At 38.3% G+C, this 8,418-nt stretch overlaps 1 non-coding gene across 1 annotated transcript; it reads right to left on the bottom strand.

The window, feature by feature from the left end:
• Positions 1–6,081: 6,081 nt before the first annotated feature.
• Positions 6,082–6,178, bottom strand: LOC140321934 (small nucleolar RNA U3). The gene has a single exon (XR_011919055.1). It is a non-coding gene; the product is annotated as a small nucleolar RNA U3 (small nucleolar RNA).
• Between the last annotated feature and the right edge of the window lie 2,240 nt (positions 6,179–8,418).

Below are 8,418 nucleotides of genomic sequence, written 5' to 3' on the forward strand. Positions count from 1 at the left end.
AAATTAAAATACAATACAAACCTGTATTTAGTCCCCTAATTCTAGGCAGATGGAACAAACACAAAGGACTGAACTCTCATCATTATTACAATATGTATTAAAATGTAAATGTAAAATGTAACATGTAAAATGTAAAATGATGTATTGATCTTGAGCTTCATTCATTAGATTAGATTAATCTGGCTTGAGTTTCTCTTTTATTTATATGTACGCTATACAGATAATTAAGTGATATCACAGAAAAAAAACTTACACATTAAAATTGGAGCTAGGGATGCTTAGCTTGATTACCAAAACACCATCTTGTTAAAAATATTTTTGACACGTTAAGATCAATTAAAAGGCAACAGAAGTCAAGAAATGTAGCCTTTGTAGAATTGAAGCAGCGGACAAAGAGGTCTTCATTAAAATGCTTTTAATACAACAGTTTCCAAACACAAAGGAGCCTCATGGGATCTATAAATTGAGTAACACGTCTGAGGAACATAACTCCACTGACATCGGAACCCCAGTTACAGAACTCAGGGATCCTAATCACTAAACCACTCTTCATTAGGTGTGCAAAATTTTACTTTTTGGAAAAAGCTCCAAGTTTAAAAAGATTGTGCAAAAAAAGGTAATTTTATTGATTTATTTTGCTTGGAGTAATTTGTAGTGATTTAATTAAGGTATTTTAAACTGGGCAATTCAAACTGACCTTATGAAAAAGAAAAGAAAAATATGGAAAAATGCACAAAAACTGGAAGCTACCTTTAGAATCAAATGCAATTCCCCCCCTCTAGTGATCATTTAACATTTTGACTCTCTCTCCTAGGTAGCCAAAGATATACGGAATACACCACTGAATTCAAGGGGTTATAAAGTACATTTTTCTGTCAGTTAGAACGCCTAATTCCAAACCATTCCAGGTTTATGTTCAGCATGGTGCCAGGTGAAAAGTCAGGAATTGTGTGTTGCTCATTTCCACCCACACACCGCAGGGAAGACAGCATGGGACCCTCTTTCACTGCAAGAACATTTTTTAAATGCATTTTTTTACGAAAACACAATAAAATCCCCTAGACAATATAAATTTTTCTGAAAGCAGAGGGAATGTAGATCACACTTTTATTTTACAAAATATTTGTTCTGATATGCAAATCTATAATTTTAGTAATATATTTAAATTTATTTGTACTCAAACACAATTTTAATCTCCAAATTATGTAAATGTGAGATGTATCAAGACAAGCGAGATGTCAAACCGACCACTTAAGATGACCGAAGATCGTAAGAAGCAAGAAAAGAATGAAGGAAAGGGCAGCACCCTGCAACGGAATAGGGACAGGTAAGTACAGCCGAGTTTAGTTCCACTTAATAGACAGAATTTATTTCATGTCACTGGAAAAAAATGTCCATTACATGTGGTGGGCTGAATGTTCCCCTTACAATGGTGATCCGAACACCACTCCAAAAGACAGATAAAATGATCTCTGGTGTCATGCTGTTGGTTCAGGGAAGTGGCACTGGTCCAAGAACTGTGCAGGCATCACCAAATGTCAGGTCAATTATCCACAGCTTGAGGAACTGCTCAAGTATTGCTTAAAGCAAGAATCCCCAACCGGTAGAGAAAAATTTGGTGGTCCACGGCTCTAGTTGGTACGCACCCCCCCCCCCCCCCCAGTGGGGTCAAGCAAAGAGCCACAGACCATGTCCCCCGTACGGATCGAGGCACAGAGAATGTTCTAGAGTACAAACAGCAAAAAAAATAAAATGAAAACGGATAGGGGTTTTAACCCAGTGTTCTCCCCAGCACCTTTTAGTTGGCACTTTTCAGTAACCACCCAGCTGTCTTTGGGTAGTTACTGAGGAGTTGGGTCACAATACAGGGACTGCCACCCGCCTAAAATTTCTTCCCACCCAGCTTAAAATAATTTCTGGGTTGAGCACTGTAACCATTTAATGATCTATACAAAACTAAAAAGAAGAAAAAAAATACAACTGGATATACAAGTTAAAATATTACATGGACCCCTCAAGTGCCAGGCAGACATGTAAAGAAGCACCCATAAATATTGTACAGTCTAGTTGAGACTTTTGTCAGCCTCACTCAACTTTGACCAATAGTGATCTCTTGACACAACCCGCCCAGGTGAGCCTGCAATGGGAGTGGGCAGGTTGTGATATCACGACGTCACTTAGGGGGAAGTTTCTTCCCCTTTAAGTGACAAACGGCTTCCCGCACATTTACCGGTCTGGAGCCAGGAAATTAGTGGTCCGTTGGTCCGAAAAGGTTGGCGACCACTGGTTTAAAGGGCACATAAACATTCATTAAAACCTATTTATTACATGTAGTACCGAGGCAGATAAGAGCTTTGTGTGGATAATTTTCAAGCCTCCAATGTATTATTATCATCATACAGTATTTATATAGTGCTGGCATATTACGCAGCAATGTACAAAGTTCATAGTCGTGTCACTAACTGTCCTTCAAAGGGGCTCACAATGTAATGCCCCTACAATGATCATATGTCATTAATACAAACTAAGGTCAATTTGGGGAGGAGCCAATTAACCTAACTGCATGTTTTTGGGATGTGGGAGTAAACCGGAGCACCCAGAGGAAACCCACACAAACACAGGGAGAACCTGCAAACTCCACCCAGATAGTGTCCTGGCCAGGATTTGAAACTGGGATGAAGCGTTGCAAAGGCCAGAGTGCTAACCTCTGAACTGCCAGGCTGCCTGTGCTACCCTTTTCCAATTGTACAAACAGATTGCTTTTTCAAATCATAACAATTTTGGAAAAACATTTCAATGTCAGCCACCAGGAGGTGATATCGCTACTGAAATAGTCCTTTAGAGAACTGTCCAAAATTTTCAAAAACCTTTTCACGCTGTACTGAGTATAATTGAGCTTAACCAAATCCCTGTTGAAATGTACTGGAACCTGCAAAGCACTTACCGGTAACTCCTACTCCCTTATTATATAGTTATAAACCTTGGACTACAAACATGGTTTCTATTATTAGTCTTTATTGCATATAACATTGGAAAATGAGTATTTAAGAGAATAAAGAATACTCTGTTTTTACTTCCTGTTCGCCTCTCAAAAACCGACAAGGACACTGTATTTCTTGCATGATCAACAGGTAGTTTCTGTAGTTGCTGAAAATGTTCTTTAAAATTCTGGATAAATTCCTTAATAAAATGAAAACAAATGCAGCCACCATATCCATGGACAAGCAGTGTACTCCCCAGCCCGTTTTAGCTGGGTGCACCACCCAGCAATTTTCAGTAACTACCTGGCTGTTTTTGGGTGGTTACTAAAAACTGTATTTTGAAGAAAATCTGATAACTCCAGCAAAACATTTTTTTATTAGTAATTGTAATCTAACTTAGGACATTTCCCCTTACATTGCCTGTGCCAAAATAGAACACATGTAGCAGGAAGAAAACATTTTTAATGAAGTGCTGCATGTGTCCCCATGAGGAGGATTTCACTCACTTCCTGTTCAGGGTAACTGATGCCAGAGTACAGAAAGAATAGAACACTACTCTAAAGGGACACGGCATTTAAAATCTGACTAAACAATCTTCCTAATAAGGGTGCAGAAACTAATAAAATCTGACAGACTTTCTAACGCTTTTGAAATATAGGCTGAGCTTTAAACGTTTTTTTTGTTTTTAATATAGTTTCATCTCATTTTAATAGGACTTCTGCCATGCGCAGCAACCTTCCTGAGTGAAAAATCTACTCTAACCAGGTAGGCTGCACTCCCTGCAATAGGAGGCTAGGGCAAGAAGAATGCTACAGGCAGGATCACCGGGGGAAAATAAAGGGAAAAGTCTTAATAAAAGAAATTTAGCCATCTACAACATCTAAGGAACAGTATGCAGTGCTACACACACACAAACTTTTTTTTTTTTTTTTTTTTTTTTGGGGGGGGGGGGGGGATTTGGAGGGAACAGAGAATTCTCACATCACTTTACAGTTTCCTGGCTTTTCACAAGGGAGTGTTCAGGTAAATGCAAGAGAGTTCCATCACTATGGCTTTGAAAAGTTTACACGGTCACCAGATTAAACAGTCTTCATATAGAGATTTTGCTAGGGGCTTTTTAGAGGTTAAGTGTTCACACATTTACCTTGCACTTTGGGATCGAAGTAACATATCCTACTATTGGCAAAAACCTTATAGAGTTGTGGTATGCTGTCCTTCTGTCTGCAACTTTTCTTTGGGGACTCTTTTTATTCTGCCTAAATTACAGAAACATACTAGTAAGTTAAATTGCTTTCTTTCCATTTGGTCTAGGTATGTATAAGAGCTATAGGCCAGTGTTCTCCCCAGAAATTTTTTTCAGCCGGATGGTAGGAAGCTGTAGCCGGGTGGTTAAAAAGGAGGTGTGGCAAAACACGGCAAATTTAGTGCTCCCAGTTGTTTATGCCATGGGTATCCAGTAACCTCTTATTGTTTCAGTGTTCTACCTGCCCCCGGGGTCCCCAATTTGCACTTTCAATTTAGGACTCCTAGTTGCACTTTTCTCTGAAACAGCAACCCCAAAGTTCAATTTTCCTAACGTTTTACATTTGTGACCCCCATATCTTGAAATTCTTTAAATCTGGGGGCCTGAAATTGTATTAACTAGTATCTATGAGGGTCCCTTGTACACCCTGAAAATTACAGGTCATTGTGACATACAGCTTAGGAGATATGGAGGTTTGTATACAGAGCTGTGAGGCTGCAGAATGACATGCAGACTTTATACACACTGGATACATTTCACAGACAGAGCTCGTGTTATGAGATGGGGGTGGGGCTGCCTGTGTCTCCTTCACATGAAGGCTGGAACTGTGTGCTCATCTCTCATCGGCAGCAGCAATCCTCTGAACGGAGGACACAGAGCGCAGAGCAGCCTCACTGAGATCCGTGCATCCGAGGATGAGAGCTGCCGAGGAGAGCTGGGCGGGGTATTCAAATCAGCCGGGCGGAGCAACCGGCTAAAAACCTCTGGGGAGAACTATGTAGGCATTTGTCTAGGCAATTGTTAGCTCCTTATGAGAGAGGTGCTGATATTGTATCAACACTATATTAATACAGGAATATAAATAATTAAACCAATAATGAAGGACTTAAAAGTAGATGCCACCCAACCACATAAGGAAGATATTAACTATGACACAAGGCCATGTGCCAACTTTAACCTGGAATAATTCTGTTACGATTTATGGCTCTGGAACACAGTGCATCTGGGCAACATAACACTACCTTAGATAAATTACCTGGTTTGACTGGATAGGTCATTAGGGAAAACTTGTTACAAATGCGTTCATTAAAACAATCTGAATATTTATTAAAAATGTAATCTGTCAAGACAAAAATATTCAAAATAGTAATCACCGACTTTCAATGGCTGTCTGAGTGTTTGTCCTGAGAAACTCATTTTAAATTAGTATAATTCTAAATATTTTCTTCTCTTATTTGCTTTAAATTGTCTGAAGAATACAACTGAACCTGAAACCACTAAGCTCTAATGATTGTTACCCGATGTAGTGCTAAGAACACTATTTAATATAATTTCATAGCTCCTGAGTGTGCCTAGCAGTATCAAAAACATTGTGATATACTGTAAATTTACATTCCTCATCACAGGGTTCAGTTATCACCTGTAATCACCTAGGCATACTTTTATAAACATATTAAAATGAGGGGGGGTTGGGAGAGAATATTTAGCTTTTATTTTAAGCCATGCCCTATAAAAATTTTCCAATCAGACTGGAAGGTCAATATTAGGAAGGTTTTATTAATGTATTATTTATTACAAACCATTTTTTTGCGGCTAGCTGGAACTTACATAATGTTTACATGCATAAATTTGATATTTTAGGCCTAAAAAGGTACAGATCATAAACGGCCACTGAAACACATGGACCTCGAAGATTCCCACCAGGAACAGATTCCTGGTTTTATAAATTGAGCCCAAAGAGTATTTATGCCCAATTTATGCACAACATCTTAATGACATATTCTTAATATGAAACAAAATATTAAAAATTACTTCCTGATCACACTAGCTGCTTGTAATAAGAAGTAATTTGTTACCACAACATAGACTTATGTTTTGTTTCAGGCATTTTTGAGAGAATTCTCACATTTCAACAATCAGAAACTATAGAAATGATCCCTAAAAGTATAGTCCTAAAAGTTTTTCCCTTTAGAATAAATGTTTTAAAAGGAACACACCACAGATGTATTTCATTACATTAATTTTATTATCTATTGATTACCGTTTTGAATGTTACCTGCTATAAATTCTTTATATTAGAGATGGTTTTTCAATGTTTAACAACAAAAATGTTTAAATTAGTAAGATGTTATGACAATATTTCAAAAAGAAAAAAAATAGTCAAAATGTACACTAAAGGTGTATGGAAACTATAAACATATTATAGGTATAAGAAAAGTTTTTAGCAATTGTATCCAGCATTCAATCACAAAAATAACTGAAAGTATCAAGCTAAATTACACAAACTGCTGCTGTGTACAATACAATAATTTCTTTCTGTTGCCAGCTTTGATCCAGTTGATGCATTTGTGATTAAATTAAAAAAAATGGAAATAGTCTAGTGTATGTTTAGCATATGGGTATGTGACAGCAAGAGGATTCTGTGCTGGTCCAATAGACAAATTGCAGAACTCTAACAGCTTCATATTTTTGTTGCTGCTGTTTTTGTAACAGGGTGTTTCCTCAGATACTTGCAAACAGGACTTAAAATGTAAAGTTTGTATTAAAAAAAACAACAAATATCAGTGCGGTGAAGCTACTGCATGAATCAGGATATCAGTGCAAACAAGCCACTAAGCACAGTGCCCTCCCTACATTGGTGGTTGTTTTCTCTGGCTTTCATGCATAAGAACAAATAGTTCTACATTTTACATATAGTACATGTTGGCATCCTGCAAGTTACTCAGCTACAAGCTTACATGTGTTTTCATCAAACCGTCATTCAGTTCACGTTTTCATCACTTTAGAAGGCTGAAACATAATAATGTATTTAAGCGCCACCAATGCCCGGAGACCATGCAGCTCCAAAGCACATACATGAAAGTGCTACCAAAAATAATGTTCTGCATCAAAAACAAATGCTGAATGTTCATCTTTTCATCTGCTTCTGTGGCAGGGGCTGCCTACATGGAATTCACATTAGTGTAATACAAAATGTAACACAACACACAGATAAATAAGTCTAAAGAATAAAAGTTTATGTACACTCTGCTTTTTTAATGAGACAAAAAGCCATTTTTAAATCTTTATGGCTTGGTTGCACCTCTTTATAGCAATCTTGCCTTATCAACACAATCTCTGCCCTGCTGAAATATTTAATGCCTGCTTATTAATGTTTTTTCATTGTCTGTGCAGGAAACATTGAGGGTGTTTCCACTGTAAACACTCAGACGGAGCTGAAAGTAATAAGGAGAGTGGTACATTTCAGTATAGAACAAGATGAGAAAGTCACATCTTCTTTCATCTTGGAGGTTTCCTGTCATCTCACTGACTTACAAAAGCCTGTCACAAAAGGGTTTAACCTCTTCAGGTTCGTTCAGCGAGAGACCAAGGGCAGTCTATGTACAATAATAGAAAGTCTCCACATTTTACATATTGTAGGGAAGGTTTAGACCCCCTGTCAAGTTTTTATTATTGTCTGTGTGCAGGCAAGAGAGATTTACCCCCTTTGTCACTAAGAAAGTTATCGGAAAACCAACAAAAAGAAAAACCTTGGAACCTGTTGTAGTGAAAACTTTAGAATTAAAATTTTGTTTGCTTTAGAAGAATTGCCGCTCATTTCCTGTTGCTGCTTTGGGATGAGATGTCATGGGAATATTCTCTAGAGTGCAAATAGCAAAAAAAAAAAAAAAAACTGTAAACTGATAGGGGTTTTAACCTTTCAGAGTTAATGAAAGTTAAAGTGTTACATGGACCCTTAGGTCAAGTGCAAGGCAAATATGTAAAGAAGCACCCCATAAATATTGGTCAGTCTGGTTGAGACCTTTGGTGGCCTCTCTCAACTCTGACCAATAATGATTTTACATTATACATCTCCTCTCCCAAGCAATGCTTTAAGCAATGTACCCTGCAGGAACAACCAGGGAGTAAGTTAGAAATAGCGCTCTAAAAATCTTCTTTACTGCATCTTTAAAATTGAAACTTAAAGCAGTTGTTGCCAACCAGTGGGCCGCGGTTCTGGCCGGTGCGCCCCCCAGCAGGGTCAGAAGAAGGGGGGGGCACCGGTCAAAGCTGCGGACCATGTACCCTAAATGAATTGCAGGCTCTCTGGACACAGCCCACCCACTCTCTCATCACAGGCCCAGACCTACAATGGGCGGGTTCTGGCATCATGACGTCACTATGGGGGGGAAGTTTCTTCCCCTTTGAGTGACA

This window comes from Pyxicephalus adspersus, chromosome 1 (genome assembly GCF_032062135.1).
Source record: "Pyxicephalus adspersus chromosome 1, UCB_Pads_2.0, whole genome shotgun sequence".
NCBI lineage: Eukaryota > Metazoa > Chordata > Amphibia > Anura > Pyxicephalidae > Pyxicephalus > Pyxicephalus adspersus.